General features: G+C 43.6%; 2 long non-coding RNA genes across 9 annotated transcripts; one reads left to right on the forward strand and one right to left on the reverse strand.

The window, feature by feature from the left end:
- Positions 1-2,200: 2,200 nt before the first annotated feature.
- On the forward strand, positions 2,201-2,842 carry LOC119276638. The gene is made up of 2 exons (XR_005136692.1): positions 2,201-2,408; positions 2,486-2,842. It is a non-coding gene; the product is annotated as an uncharacterized LOC119276638 (long non-coding RNA).
- Positions 2,843-2,950: 108 nt separating this feature from the next.
- LOC119276636 lies at positions 2,951-12,118 on the reverse strand. 8 transcript variants are annotated; one of them, XR_005136689.1, is made up of 5 exons: positions 11,575-12,118; positions 11,233-11,377; positions 6,502-11,076; positions 3,407-5,810; positions 2,951-3,313 (listed from the first exon to the last, which is right to left on the reverse strand). It is a non-coding gene; the product is annotated as an uncharacterized LOC119276636 (long non-coding RNA). The 8 variants fall into 8 exon arrangements; XR_005136685.1 differs by having other exon boundaries at positions 11,512-12,118; XR_005136686.1 differs by having other exon boundaries at positions 11,473-12,118.
- Between the last annotated feature and the right edge of the window lie 4,053 nt (positions 12,119-16,171).

Below are 16,171 nucleotides of genomic sequence, written 5' to 3' on the forward strand. Positions count from 1 at the left end.
GGCAAAGTTGAGTGTAGGAATCGTAACCCTAACGTATCACTTACTCGTCGTAAGAATCCTACAACATAAGATGTTGTAGCCATATAGGTCAGTACATTGAATGTATTGGCAAATTCACACTATAGGATAATGATGAACAATAGTTATCACTACATGCATATTTGGCTGGTGGAAAAAGCTCTATAGTTATAATGTTTTTGCGAAAAGCCAATTTTTCCCTACCTCAATGGAATATATTTTATTTAACTCCAAAGTTTGTTGAAAACAATTGAGAAGGTTCCTGCAACTCAATCCAAAATTAATAATCATCAACCCAATAAATTATTTAAGTAACATGATAAGATCAACATGATAATCGAAGAACCATATACTCAAGATGTCCATAACCGGGGACACGGCTAACCATGATTAGTTTGTACACTCTGCAGAGGTTTGCGCACTTTCCCCACAAGACTCGATCGGCTCCGTTGGATTTCCCGCGCTACAAGGTGTTTGAGAAACGGATGACCGAGACACAGTCTTTCAGAAGCATTAACTCTCTACTCTGGGTAGACAGTACCACCTACACTCCCTACATCTGCGAGTCTACCTCTTCAAGAGCTCACGCAACATACTCAACTATGCCAGAGCCCATAATGGCTTGTGGTTGCACACGGAAATTTCTAGCATGAATAATCTTATGATCCCTTTGAGCCTGGGTGGCATTCCATAGGCACACGGGTCCTCCGGGATTCCCTTGGGCAAGCACTGGGTTCTCCAGGTGCCCGGGCAAACCACTGGGTACTCCAGGGTGCCCCTACCATTCCACCCAGATGTGTATTAAACTAGCCACCTTAATTTAACCATTAATAATAACTAGTAGAGTGCCCGTGCGTTGCCACGGGCTTTTGAAATAGTTGCAAGAGTTACATGTTAAATTTCACATGTACAAACAATACTGTGGCACTTGTGGAATCCACGCAGTAAACATGTTAAATAATCTTACCCATTTGGCCATCTCGTAGATTATAGATGACTCACACATGTCGATTATGCCAATATTGTGACAAATATGGAATCCACGCAGTAAACATGTGATGGTGACTGGACTTGTTAGTGGTTGCAACATGCCTACGATAAAGAAATATTTACTCAAAATAAATATTTCCAGGGATAATTTATTTGAATGAAAACAAGATATTTGGGTTCATATCAAATTACCACATATATGTTAGGTAACAAATTTCATCAACTCGGCATCTAAAACAGGACTTCTTATTAGAGTTATTCCTTTTAAAGGTAAGTCACATAACACCTAGAAATATATATATTTTCCTTCCTCTTGGACACACAATAAGACGTGTCATTGTATATAGAGGAAATAAACTAATATAACTACAAACAATAGCGTTCTATTTTGCACAACAATCAGTATAAATATATTGTTATGAAATTGTGCTAACAGGGTCTTGGGGGTGGCTGCCGCACATGCGTCGCCCCAATGGAATCTTGCGGGAGGCACTGCTCGCGCCTCCCTAGTGCAGCCTTGGACATGCAGCACAACCGCCCCATTGCCGCCGCCACCTCGCGCCACAACATATCTTATTAGTTAGCAACGATCGCGTCAAACATGTACCATTAGGATCCTCACGCACACCAGACGATATTGTTGATTTTATACCTTCTTCCTCCCCAACTATCTTCTCTTCGCCGTCCCAATCCAAACTCACCTCCTCGTCAATGACGCATTCGGCTCGCAACCTTCCACAAAGTTAAATTAAGAACAACACAAATAAACAAGCATCTAGTCGATCGATCTCATCTCACTATCCAAGTGGCCAAGCCCATGTACAATGCACATCAACAGCAATTCAAACGCTCGCTTGCTGACGGATAGTATAGAACAATATAGAGATATTTATATACGAATAATCTCGAGTGGACATGCGGCTACGCTGCCGTTATCCAGTCCACACACTATCTCGTGATTCGTGCACTCTTAATACGAGCTCGTTGTATAATGAATGAGAACTCTAGTATAACAATCTGTATCCTGCGTATTCTCACGAAGCTGACACGCTCAGACGATGGGGCCGCAGCGCAGCAACGCGGTGTCCAATGGCTACTTGCAGCTGGCGCAACGGCTAGTTGCATTCATCTCCGTTTCCCAGTCTACATAAACACCTCGCGCAAATCATATTCGCACTCGTCCTCACTCAAATCCTCGTTCGCCCGCCCCGCTCAACACCATGTGTTCATCCAAGTCACAGTTTAGCTCCACCCCTCCTGCGTCGCACCACACCGCCAACCAGGTTCCCCCTCTACCTCTCATCCGTTGCCCAGAGTGCAACGCCGGATTCGTAGTGTGGTTTGTCTCTGGGACTGTAGAAAACCCAGGAAGGCACTTCTACAAGTGCGAAAGGCATGGAGTAAGTTGTCCAAGATCTATCTCCACCCGGTTCGCCCCCCACCCAACCCCCTTTGTGCTGATCATTTAGCTTGGCAGTTCGGCCGCTGCAGGTTTTGAAAGTGGGAGAACAAGTACATTCAGTACTTCAGCGCCCGTTGGGGACACCTCATTTCACATGCATCAGTCCATCGCCATGTATCTCTGCTTGAAGAAAACCAAGCATGGCTGAAGAACATCTTTGCGCTTGGCGTCGTCAACCTGGTGGTCATGGCAATGATTTGCACGCTGAAGTTCTAAGAGCGCCTGAGTCGATGTAGGTCACCGTATGGTTGTAGCTAGCTGTTTTTCAGAGTGCTACGTGGTTTTTAGCTGCCTGGTCGATGTGTTTCGTGTCGTTGCATCTTGATGTAAGCACAGGGCCAATCAATAATACACGCGAGCGTTTTCTTTTCATGTAGTTGAGCACTGAGTTTCTTTTTCTAGGCATGCTGGACATTGCTTGCATGCCGCCCACGACGCGCGCCCAGATGCAATTATCAAACGAGTCATGGCGAAGTTAACTCACTGCCAATGAAATCAATTCCTCCATCTGCCCTGCAAATCATAAAGCCACCCGTCTATCATTTAATGCTCCATCAACGCAACGACTCTTCTAGAGGCCAGCTACGCAGTAGACGACCGCTTATAAATTGACCGGCCACACCACCTGTGGAAGCAACACCACAGTCAATCTCAAATCGCCAGCACCAAGTTGGAGAAATCTCTTTGCCCGTTGACTCCTTTGTTGTCCGTCGCCGGTGAGCATCAGCCCGCGTTCTCTATGATTTGCATGCATGGGAACGAGGCAAAATGCAGACAAATGCACACATGGTCACTCTTCCGGCGCTTGTTGTCCGCTCGTCAGGCATGCCATCTCTTCTGTTCCTGATAGACAAATGCACACATGGTTTTTTTAGGACCCAGCTTTGGTGTTCAGAGAACGAGGCAAAATTCCTATAACACGAAAACTTAACTTACCTACTAACCCATCCCACCTTGTCATCAAGGGCAACATACTTGTTTTCATCCCTCTGAATCTGCTCCTCCGGTGGACGAACATCAACTAAATCTAACAAATCTGCAAACGCCCCGACTGGGTGGTCCTATGTCACCTCCCGTAGAGAATCAAGCATCCCCGTGTGTCTGCTAAGAAAATCTGGATCTGGCTGGAAATCCAAGCGCAGGGTATCGCTCAACGGCTCAGATCCACAACCAGCCCCCACGAGCGTCGTCGAGACCAAAGACATGCGTGCGCGCTAGTTTAACAGAGAACCAAGAACATGGATGAGGGGGAGGGCGCGGGGGTCCGGCATGCTAACCTTATCTCCGTCTGCGAGGAACCCATCGCCGCTCCTTCCTCTGTTCGTCGCGGGGAGCAAATTCAGGCACGCGCTGGGGGCAGCTGTTGCGGGGGCGATGATGATTCAACTATGCGCATCCACCGAAGGACGAGGGAGTTAATCCATCCCCCCGTGTGGGACCGGGCGTTTTTGTTTTTTCTCGTCAGATTCATTTAATGTGACTGTGCGGCCGGGGCGTATAACGCGCGTATTCGTGCCATGCGCGACTCCAGGCGCGCGCGTATTGCGAAAGTGCTATTAAGAGTAGTAATCACAACGCGTCGCCGGACGACCGTGATAACGGCAGCGCGTAGCCGCATGTCCCAAAAATCCACGTCCTATTTATATATAGTTAAAAGCAGGTGTGTTGCTAGTCCTTCCTTAGCTCCAGAAGAAAGGGAGCAAGCCCCCTCTGTTGGCCTAAACCTCGATCCATCCCAGAGTAGCCGCCGGTTGGACGGCGGCGAACGGGGGGCAAACTCCTCAAAACGAAGTTCTACTTTGTCTTTGGAAGAATTGGAAGAATCGGACTCTAAGTTTAAAGTAGGAGTAGAGTCTTTAGAGGCTCGCTTAGAAGGAATAAAGAGAAAAAAGCAACTGCAAGCGTTCGGGGCTTCTCCTTTTGAGACCGCGAAAGCAGAGCTGGTTACGTCCATTGGGGAAAATTCATCAATGTAAAGTTACTATGTATTTACTATCTTTTTCTCTCAAGCTTCTACAACAAAATTAATCAAGCAGTGAATTTTGGAAAAAAGAGAGCACAAATTACAACCTTAATCCTGTCATACGTTTTCTGTTCTTTGAAGATGATCAACACTAATAGTGAATTTGGAATATAAGAAAAGTTGAGGAACATTAGGCACTCTCCAGATTCTTTGCTCATGGCCAACAGACAAAATAATAACAACGATTCAAATAGAGAGATCAAAGTTCAGAACTTCAGAACCCCAATGGATGGCATTTCCTCCAATTCTGATTGAATGTTTCTTAAAGGATGGTCTAGTTTGGAACTATGGCCTCGATGAGAAAGCTTTCAAGGTAATCATTCATGGTCTACAGTACATGGCTTTTGTGAGTGCACTCTTTGCGGACCTTTCTTTCTGTTTGTCCGTCACAACAAGAATGATACTCCCTCCATTCCAGAAAATAAGGTGTATTGATATCCTCCAAGTCAACCATTTGAATGTTTGACCAAGATTATAGAATAAAATATCAACATCTGAAAAACCTAGTAGATAAAATATAAAACTACTTTTCATGACGGATCGAATGATATAAATTTGGTATAGTGGATATCGATATATTTTCTAAAAACTTGGTCAAACATGCACTCGTTTGACTTTTGAAAAAACAATTAGACTTATATTTAGGAAGGGGAGTATGATTTTTTCAGTTGTTCCAACTAACAAAAATGAGCTTCTTGAATAGATGAAGAATTTATGACAGAAAAGGAGATAAGGACAAGACAAACTGGACTAAGCCTTGATTAGGTAGAAGGAAACCCCAAACAGAGTTGGCACGATCTGAAAAGACTCTAGGTTGGCACAATCCTATTAACATACCGGGACCAACTTGTGATAATTCACCTATCTGAATATATACGACATAAAACAATAACTACATGGTTATCTTTCCAGGAAGTTATGTACACAGCTTATAATAAAATAGCTCGGTTCATCTACACTGATTTTTGCTCAGATCGATGGTGGCACATGACAGAAGGGTACACATAGCCTAAGCAAGAAGATTTAGAATAATCCAAAGTGGAAGGCAATACACCAACCATTAATCAACCAAGAATAGTCAAAAATTCAGAGCGTGTGTCATACTCATACCAAATGGAGAAAGATTGAAATGAGAAAATGCTTTTCTGTGAAGGAACAAAATTAAGAAATGGATAAAGTAAGAGGCTTGGTCCTTTGTGTAAAAGAACTGGGCAGGAAGTACAAATCTAACCTTGGAATGAGGATTGATTATTCATGTTTATCATCCCAACAAAGCATTCTCTCAACGCTTTCTCTCCAATGTAGCGTGTTAGCACTCTATAATGCAAAAAAAAAACATGAATATATTAGTATGTGAAAACACTAAACAATAAAACTCATGTATATGCATTAGATACTTGCCACATGAAGATACTGTTTTCTATGAGTATAATGACATGCATGGAAACATGAAACTGGTACGGATACAATCATTTAGACCCCTCTCCATCTCCCTCTCCATCGCTCCCTCCCTCCCTCTCTCTCTCGCGCGCACCATTGGTGATACAACATAAAGAGAAAAGAGAGACTAAAACGCATGAGAGCTAGAGGATGTACATTTTATCTACATTTTTCATATACAAAGAAAAGTAACCATGGATGCCAATGTTAATGCAGTAAGGAATTTCTTAGTATCTTAGTATGATCTAGGATATATGAAAACAAAAAACAATATTCAAATGGAAATTACCAAAATCTGGTACATGTTGCTAACAACAAATTGCATGATTGATAAACTACATCAATTATGTCACAAGCTATCAGGCACTTCCAAATCATAATGAGTTTCACATTTAGTGTACATGAAGAGTCCAAGCAGTTAAGATACGATATAGAAAAATAAACATGTGCATTAACTTAAGTACTCTCAATCAAATTAAGCAATTGACTTCACAATTATGGGATTATAGAGAACCCTCCAATGATAAAGAACGTTTCGGGTTTAAAAATAAGCACGATCAGGACTAACCTGCCAAAACACATTTTAGAACCTTTCTTAGTATCTGAATATATTCATCATTCGACATATCCTTGACACTCATCTCTGAATCTGCATGTAAGGGTGCAAAGAATCGAGAATTACCACCGAAAGAAGCGACGACCAGTTGGCATTTCACAAGGCTGGCGACGTCGACAGAGCTCGGAACTCTGAACGCTCTATAAATGATGATGAAAGGGAACTTCTGGGTCACCTAAATCATGTTGCGAATGGCACTCTAGGTTAAAAAAACTGAACTTCAACAAACTGAAAAAATACATCACTAAAGTGGGAGCCAGCCACGGCCAACAAGAACTCAAACTCCTATCCGATTTCGACTTCGTGCTCTTGACTTTCCACATCGCAACCTCGAGAAACCATCAACATACATCCCCGCATCCACCCCTACCTCCTGCTGCCGCCTACATTGTTCTTGCTCATCGGGGAAGGGCCACAATCTCCTCTACGATGGCCACAAACAGGTCCACGGGGAGGACACAATCTTCGAGGGGCACTCAACCAAGCACGTCACCCTCCACATTCATCCTATCCCAACCCTAACAGCGTCAAGACCCTCCATTGGTCCATGAATCAGGCTCGTAGCGTCCAGGTTCGTTGCGACGAGTTCGTAGTCGAAGTCTTGACTTTGGCTATCCCCACAGCAGCACCATCGGATCTTGCTTGCTTTTACCTTCACTTTGTCTCTCCCCAAGGCAACACCACCACCCAGCCAATCACCACCACCGCTTGTCCAGATAGAATCATGAACAATCCCCATGGCAGTGCTGTAGGATCACCTTGGCGACCTCAACAGCAACCGCCTAGTCTAAAATCTAAGCGAGCCAATCTCTATAGAAATCAGTAGAAGCAAGGCGCATGGCTCAGATATGTTCATTTTTCGATGCACGCGCCTCTCTGGAGACAGAGAGGAGAAGCGGCGTGCTTGCCCTACCACCCACCAGCTCCTGGTCTATAGCTCACCTAGCTAAATACTCTGCTTTGCCACCGGGCCAGATTTTTTTTTTTGCACATTTATAATACAGTTGAGTGGGTTAAAACTATTGCAAAACAACACACACTTTTATAATCTCTAAATACATATTTAGTTCGGTCTATATGTATATCCGAAGTAACTTATCAACGTCTCCTTGTGCATGGGACCCAAATACTGTACGTCCGAAATCACGAACAAATTGACATGTTCGCTAGAATTCCACGACGGCATGCAAAATCACAAATAAGTATTGTCTTGTTGTATAAAGAGAAATTTCTTTGCGAAAAAACTAATATAGCTTGACATGTGGAACCTGGACTTACCCTCGTTGACACCACTAATATGTTAAATAGCTTCAAAATAATCAAACACATACTTGTCTTCGTATTTCCAGCCTCTCCACACAAGCGACATTTCCCAACAAGTTCCTAAAGGAGCTCATGGTCTGTCCATTTTAGTCAAACTGAACCTCAACAAATGGGGCAAATATAAGGGCACCAAGTTTCAAGTAATTCATTGCAGTTTCAGTTCTCAATTTAGGTGCAGCTCACACAACAACCTGTAATTATATACCTATTACAGAATTATTTTGAAGGCATGTTAATACTTAGAATAAAAAATAACCCCACAGGAGGGTAACTAATTTATACCAAAGAGCATGCTAGCTCTCTCATGACCATAATGCTGCCATAACCCCACTGCAGCACGCCTTGCCCGCCATGGGCTGCCGCACACCCCTGAGCGCGTCCTATACTTCAGTCTTCTTATTCGTAGTGTAGATTTCATTACATGTTTGTAAACAAAATAAAGATTATTTGTATCAGCAATGTACATTTTCTTTAGGGCGATAGATATAAATTGATGTATTATCTAATACCTCCAACTATGAAACTGGAATAAGTAGAGTTGACATAAAATTGGAGATGGTTAACAATTAAGGAAAAAAACTAAAGAGGACCCCATGTGCACCTCTGATATCTATACTGACTCCACTCTGGTACATCATGAGTCGAAGCACATCGAACGAAGGGGTGTGGAGAAGAGGCGTCGAACGGGAGGCGAGAAGGGTGGTGGACCACCGAGCAAGGGTGCTCAATGGCTCTGTCCCTGCCCAATGGTGGCCGCTGCTCGCAAGGGCATAAGGGAGTCATGAAACAACAGATGGTACAGCTCCTTTGCAGTTCGATTCTTACTGTACAGGTACTGTAGCTGTTCAAAAAATTGAGACATGGTTATCTCAAGAAACTGGAAGGACTAAGTGTAACAAGAATGTTCATACATTGAACTTGTATGAGCAATGAGAAAGGAAGGCTGAATATAGAGCTTGGAAGGTTGGTAATCTGCTTCCTACATAATAACAGGAAGGATAATCAGAAGAGGCTAAGGCAAGAGAGATGTACCTGGTTCTTGGAGACTCGGAACAGTAATGTGCCATTCAAATAGACCAGATGTTTTATAAGAGCAACACTCCACTATATATGGAGATGGACAACCCGCCGTGGAGGAGAAATACTCTAGATGCACCTGGTTTTGAGACTTGGACTCATTTGCTAGATCTCTTAATCTTAGCCAAATTTAAAAGTATTTCAGAATGCAGTTAATTGTTTAAAGCAAAAGGCAACCTCATTCAAAGCAAATAGAGTATTTTAAAAAATATGCTATGTTTCAGAGAGCATTCAGCAGCTACGTCATGTTTTCTTTCAGAATACACGTACTGCGAACAGCTTGCATCTGAGTCAAGTATGCACATAAAAATATGCACAATACATGGAATTTTCAAACCCATAAACTACTTCATTTTAGTAGTTGTCTCACAAAGAATTAAATATTAAATTCATTTGTGGGGAAAAAATAACATCATATCATGAAGAACAGTACTGTATGCGTCTTCATTGGTCCTGTTTGGCCCTGCTTCTTGAATCATTGTGTGGGTTACAAAAAATTGTAGTATACTTTGTACTCTCTTCATTGCATGAAAGAAAAGAAAAGACTAATCTCTCACATATTTTTTCCAAATTAAAATTGCTATGACAATATCATCAATTGCTAGTACTGTTAACTGTATCCATGCCACTGTTATTGCCTGGATGCTGCAAATAATTCATCTCCAGCTATATTCAGAACCATTACATTTTTCACTTAGGAAACATGCATGCAACAATGTATTTCACGCACAAATCCAAAGCCCATTAACAGTAGGACTACATTTTGCTCATTACCAACAAACTGAAGAGAGTATATTTTGGCCACAATACCACGATTCCGTTAATCATCCTTTGATAAGAAAATTAACACATCAATCTTGATCCTAAAAAAAGCTAGTGAACATTACCCTACCAACTTATCTATCTCTAGATGTCAATTTGGATATTCCATGCTCATCAAAGAAGGAAAAAATGGAGATGTTTTATACTGCATATCACTATGCTCATGTAGAGTTGAAGATACAGCTTCAACAAGTATAGAGATGTTAAACTAAGAATTCGAAAACAGAAGGCTAAAACTACTTGTTCCTCCGATCCTGGAAGTATATATATATATCTGATGAATTTGACTACAGTTTGTTACAATAAAAAATAAAATATTCCACCATGTTACCACGATATTATCGAGTCAAGCCAGAATGACATTTAGCACAGCAAGCTGAATCTTCTCAGCATTCTTCTCATGAACCGGTGTACTATAAAGCAAAATATACAATCATCTTATTTTACGATTTAGTACATATACACTGAAGAAGCACCAAAGTGGGTAAAAGCAACAAAGTTTAATCACAATCCATTAGGAAAATATACTGTTTATAAATAGGATTTCATCGCAACAAAGTGTACATTTAGCAAGTATTGTAATTTGGGGAGCCATTATCATAGCTCATCAACACAAAGAATGATTATTTGCACAACAGAACTAACAAAGCATCCCATATGTATACATACATAAGTAGAAAGACGAACAAGATAGCCCCATTGGTTTATTTTCTGAAGGTATGTGCACTGATAAAAATAATCAAACCCTGATCATGCTACAAATGTTTACCATTCCACGTAGAGTGATCAAATAGATAATTTATGAAAACATGACAAGATTTGTTAAATTTAGCATGAACAGATCCTTCAACACAGAGTTGCATATAATCCAATCACCAAAGAGAGAGAAAAAGACAGAGCTGAGTAGCCCTTAATGAATGAGCTATACCTGCATCACCAGAAAAGGGGAAACCGTTAAATGAGTTCACTTGTTTACCTAGGTTGGAATTCCAAGACCTCGGCTAGCTTGTTCATGAAGGTGTACTTCCATTATCATTTGCCTTAAATATAGGGAGGCATGCTGCAGGCCATCATAATTTAAATCACAACAATTGCAATAGATCCAGCCAACAGCTTGAGGATGCCAAAGAATATGAATGTACTAACTACCAGAACCATTATCCGAATCCCTCTAAAACAATGGTCAAAATCCATGAGAAGAGGAAAACGTAACCCTTCGACAAGATCAGCCACTCCAGCACCGAACATGTGGAAGATGTGATCATGCAGAAGCCCAGCATAGATGACCATGGCACCCACCCTCATCTAATCACAGAACCAAAGACCAAACCAAACAAGATTCAGTGACTAATCCAGAAATTATTGAACGAGGGAAAGTGATAATCTTGCATGGGGTTTCACCCGGCCAAGTGAATTGATAACAAGTAGTAAGAGTATAAACCACGGCATGGTATATCTCACCAATTATCAAACCTGAATTGCGTTGGTGTAGGAGTGCCACATGAAGCCGATGATTGTGATGTACTTGATCGTTCCCATCATCCTCTCCCGTTTTCACTTCCACTATTTCCAACGTGCTCTCCTTGTCATCAATTCATCCCAAAAACTGAACCAAATATCCATGAGTTAGGTTCTCCACAATGTTCTCTCGAGAAATTGCAGAGCAGAGCCAGATGGCTTAATGCACGAGACTACCCTGACTTGGATTAAATTAGGGTGATCAAGGACATGGCAAACAACCAGCAGTCTGCCACAAGAGGAGCCATGTGGAGGCCTTGACGACATAGTCAGCAGGGCGTCTACCTCGTAGGCTCCTAACTCGCTGTCGTCAATGCCACAGTAGTTGACGGAGACGCACGGCAGGGAATGAGGTGGTCGTGGCCGCCGACGGCGAGTTGCTTGACGATCTCCGGCACCCACCGTCGCAAGGACTGCTGCTGCTGCGCCGATGTTGAGGCTCTACGGTGGCTCCCCCAACCGGATTTGGCCAAAGTGACCATCGGAGTGGCAAGGCTTGGCCCTCTCTCCGTCAGATCGGGTCAGGGAGGGGAAGTCCTGGGCTTGGACGAAGGAAGGAGGGAGAGGAGGGCGGCGTGAGGCCACGAAGGAGTGGTCGGCGTCACAAGGCCGCGGAGGAAGGGTCGGGTGTTCCTTGCGAAGGAGAGGACGACAGCGTGAGGCCGCAGAGGAGTGGCCGGCGTCTGATGTGACGGCGACTGCGAGGAGCCGAGGAGTCGCCGGCGACGGCGGGGCGCCAAGGAGATCATATCGAAGGAGAGGGGCGGCGGGGGGACGATGAGGAGGGGCAGTCGTCGGCGGGATCTGATCTAGGGCGTGCGTCAATAGGCGCTCGAGGGCAGGAGGCCTCGCTCGTAGGGCACGCACGATCTTGTCATGGTTTTTTTTTCGCTGGTTAATTTTTGTAGGGTTTTTTTCGCTGGTTAATATTTGTAGATTTTTTTTTCTTCGCTTGTTTTGGGTGCGATTGGAGGTTAGGCCGCGGGGGCGGGTGGGGACTCGGTATGAGTTTTTTTTGGTTCATGGCGGCTCAGCGTGAGGTGGGAGGAGGTACCAAAATAGGTACTAAAAAAACCGGATGAGGTGGGACGAAAATAAAACCCAGAATGCGACCTACCAACTGAGACATTAGGAGTAGAGACTCTCACATCTGTCATGAATCACTCAAACCAAACCACGTCTACGAGCATCAGTATAAGCATAACGTAGTAACTCCCGGGGTTTTGATATAAAGGATAATAGGTTCTACCTCTTCAACTACTTCCCAATACCCACATATAATCAATCCTACTCATGCAATGTTTGAGGGTTGAAACTAATGCATAAAAACTGGGTAATGAAGGGATATGATCAAAGTGTGAACTTGCGTGTACGGTTGATGAAGATGATTCGCACTCATAACTTCTGATAGTTCTACTCGTCACACTCCGGTCAATCTATCGCAAGCAAGCAATTGCATACATAAGCACTTGTGCAAAAGAATCAAAGAGAAGATCTCGGAAAACTTCGAAAACAAACAATTTACTCTTGCAACATAAAACAATTTCTAACAGTACCAAAATTAAGTGAATTTGGCCTTATCAGAAAGTTTAGGTCAAGAGCTTCGATTTGCAAAAAGAATCAACTCAAACGGAGTTACGAAACTCGAGAAACAAACGAAACAAGAGTAAATTGTCAAAAACACGTTCAAGTTGCTTTACTGGACAGAGAGGATCATTACGAAGATTTAGGCGTTGGTTTCATCGAAAACGGAGGTACGGATAAAAAGATATGATCAAAAGAATTTTGGGTATGAATCTGAACAAATTTCGAAATTTGAAAATTTCAAAAAGTTGTTGGGATAGGTTCGCTGGATAGGTGAAATCAAGACGAAAATGTAGGCGCTGGTTTCATCTAATTTGGATGAACGAGTAAAAAGTTATGGCTATTTGAAAAATCAGGGCCAAGCTGTTTTACGAAATAAGAAAGGCTATGACTAGTCCTAAAATGTAAATACAGGGACTAATTTATAAATCTAATTCTACCGTACTAGTCTAAAATTAATAAGCTACGGAGTATCTATATAAAAAAAATACGAAGAAAGATAACAAAATATATTGATTTAACCCGAATTGGATGATTTTTGAAGGCTCTATGGATCTATATTTATAGATGGAAAAGAGGCTAAAAGGTCAAAGGCTAGGGAATATGGGATTAAACGTAGACGAAAATAAACGAAACAGAGAAAAAAAAGGCTAAACGCCTCACACGGGCCTAAAGGCCTCGACCGGCCTGTAGTTTTTATTAAAATAAAATTCGGCCTAAGTAAAATATGATGGGTTTACTGATGTTTCAGAATACAAGTTGAACAAGGTCCCCTTGTGGGCCAGAATCAAGGGCTTACCGGATGGTTTGACAGCGAAGAAGGAACTGGCAGAGAAGATAGCAGCCAAGGTTGGTGAACCGCCTTTTACGGTCATTGTCAATGAAGGAAAGATCAATCCAGCTAATGCCCTGCGAGTTAGAGTTTTTGTGGATGTAAGCACGCCTCTGGTGAGGTTTGTGCCGATTACCCTAAGGGGGTTAAAAAGATATCCTGTCTTTTATGATAAGTTGCCAGACTTTTGTTTCTTCTGCGGCCTGATGGGCCATATAGTGGAGGAGTGTGGAGACGGCATACATGATCCTCGCACCTGCGAGTGGGGCGAGTGGCTTCTTTGGGGCTCGGAGCAACCGACCTTTGTGTCAGGAGGAGGAGGAATTATGGAAGGACGAGGTGGAGGAGGCAGATCAGGAGGAAGAGGGGGAAGAGGTGGAAGGCAAGGAAGAGGAGGACGTGAGGGTTTTAGAGGAGAGGGGGCTATGCATGATACCACCGGGGGCCACACCCAGCAAGAACCTTCTACTGATAATCCCAGTGCGCGCAAAAGGCTTGTCTTATCAGATGGGACGGTGAATATAAGGGGTCAAGTGCTCCCAAATATGGCTGGCAGAGTTGCTGGTACCGTTCTTCTTCTGGAAAACAATGACAACGAACTGAATTCTGGGGCCTCTAGCACCCCCGGGAAAGCCCCGATAGTAAAGAGGAGAAGGCAAGATGGAGTTGTGAATGATGATGTCATGGTAACTGATGATCAGGCGGCCTCCGTTGGTGAGGACCGCCGATCCCAATGAGGACGCTTTGTTGGAATTGCCGCGGGATTGGCGACCCCGCGACAGTCAGAGAGCTCCATGATTTAGTGGAGGCATGTGCGCCGATGGTGCTTTGCATTGTGGAGACACAGATTGCGAAGTATGGGGTGGAAGGTTTGGCGGGTAGTTTAGGTTTCTCGGGTCGTTTTGGAGTAGATAGTGCAGGAAGAAGTGGTGGCTTGTGCTTGTATTGGAAGAGTAATGTTGATCTGGAAATTAAAACTTTTTCTCAATATCATATTGACTCGGTTGTGAAGGAACCGGGAAAAAACCCGTGGCGTTTGTCTTGTTTTTATGGAGCAGCTAACAGGAGCCTGAGGTTCAGGACTTGGGGCACGATGAAATTCTTACGGGGCGAAAGCACACTGACGTGGCTTTGCATCGGCGATTTTAATGAGATACTGCGGCCCGAGGAGCAAATGGGTCCAAATGAGAGAGATAGCGCTCAGATCGAAGGCTTCAGAGAAGCAGTATATGTGTGTGAGCTGGCTGATCTAGGGTACAAAGGCCTGGACTGGACTTTCGAGAAGAGAGTCACTGGAGGAGAGTTTTGCAGGGTTCGGCTTGATCGAGCTCTAGCTACCGCCAGTTGGTCATCCTTGTTTCCGTTCGCCTCAGTTGAACATCTCACGGCGACGAAATCTGACCACAGTCCCATACTGTTGATGAATGAACTTGAGGCTAGTAACTTGCGAATTGCACTGAAGAAACCATTCAGATATGAGTGCTGCTAGGAAACAGACAACAGGTTTGATGCAACGTTGAAACATGCGTGGGAGCAGGATTTACCTGCGACCAACCTGACAGAACTAGCAGCCAAACTAAACTCGGTTGGCTCCGCACTGAGGCATTGGAGCCGTGCGAGCTTTGGGTCAGTAAGGGAAGAACTCCGGCGGCTGCGCCAACAACTGGCAGAACTGCGAGCTAACCCCTTGCGAACTGGACTGGAAGAAGAAGAGAAGCGGGTTCAAGACCGGATCGTAGAGATCTCATACAGGGAGGAAATAATGATGAGACAGAGGTCCCGTATAGACTGGCTCCGTGAAGGCGATAGTAACACTCAATACTTCTAGAGGAAGGCCAGTGCTAGGAGAGCTCGCAACAACATATCCCGGCTAGAGAAGCCGGACGGGACAATTACATCAGATGCCGCTGAGATGGCAGAGATGACGACCAGTTTTATGAAAACTTGTACCAATCGGAGGGACGTATAGGGATGGAGGAGGTGCTCTCTCATATCCCAGTCAAGGTAGATGCAAATATGAACGGCAAGCTGAATGCACCTTATACTAATAAGGAAGTCAAGGAAGCTCTTTTTCAAATGTTCCCAACAAAAGCACCGGGGTCTGATTGGTTCCCCGCACATTTTTTCAGCGACACTGGGATCTTTGTGGCGAAGAGGTTACGGGTATGATAATAAGATTGCTCAATGGAGATGACTCACCGGATGATATCAATCGCACGTTCATCATTTTGATTCCTAAGATAGCTAGTCCAAAAATCCTCGGACAATTTCGGCCTATAAGTCTTTGCAACGTGGTCTACAAGATAGCGTCAAAGGTCTTAGCCAATAGGTTGAAGATCATTCTCCCAGAGGTAATTTCCGAGGAGCAGTCGGCCTTTGTGCCTGGTCGCCTTATCACTGATAATTTCATAACAGCGTACGAATGCTTGCACTATATGAAGTCAAGGAGAATTAAGAAGAACCGCT

This window comes from Triticum dicoccoides, chromosome 3B (assembly GCF_002162155.2).
Source record: "Triticum dicoccoides isolate Atlit2015 ecotype Zavitan chromosome 3B, WEW_v2.0, whole genome shotgun sequence".
Taxonomy (NCBI): Eukaryota; Viridiplantae; Streptophyta; class Magnoliopsida; order Poales; family Poaceae; genus Triticum; species Triticum dicoccoides.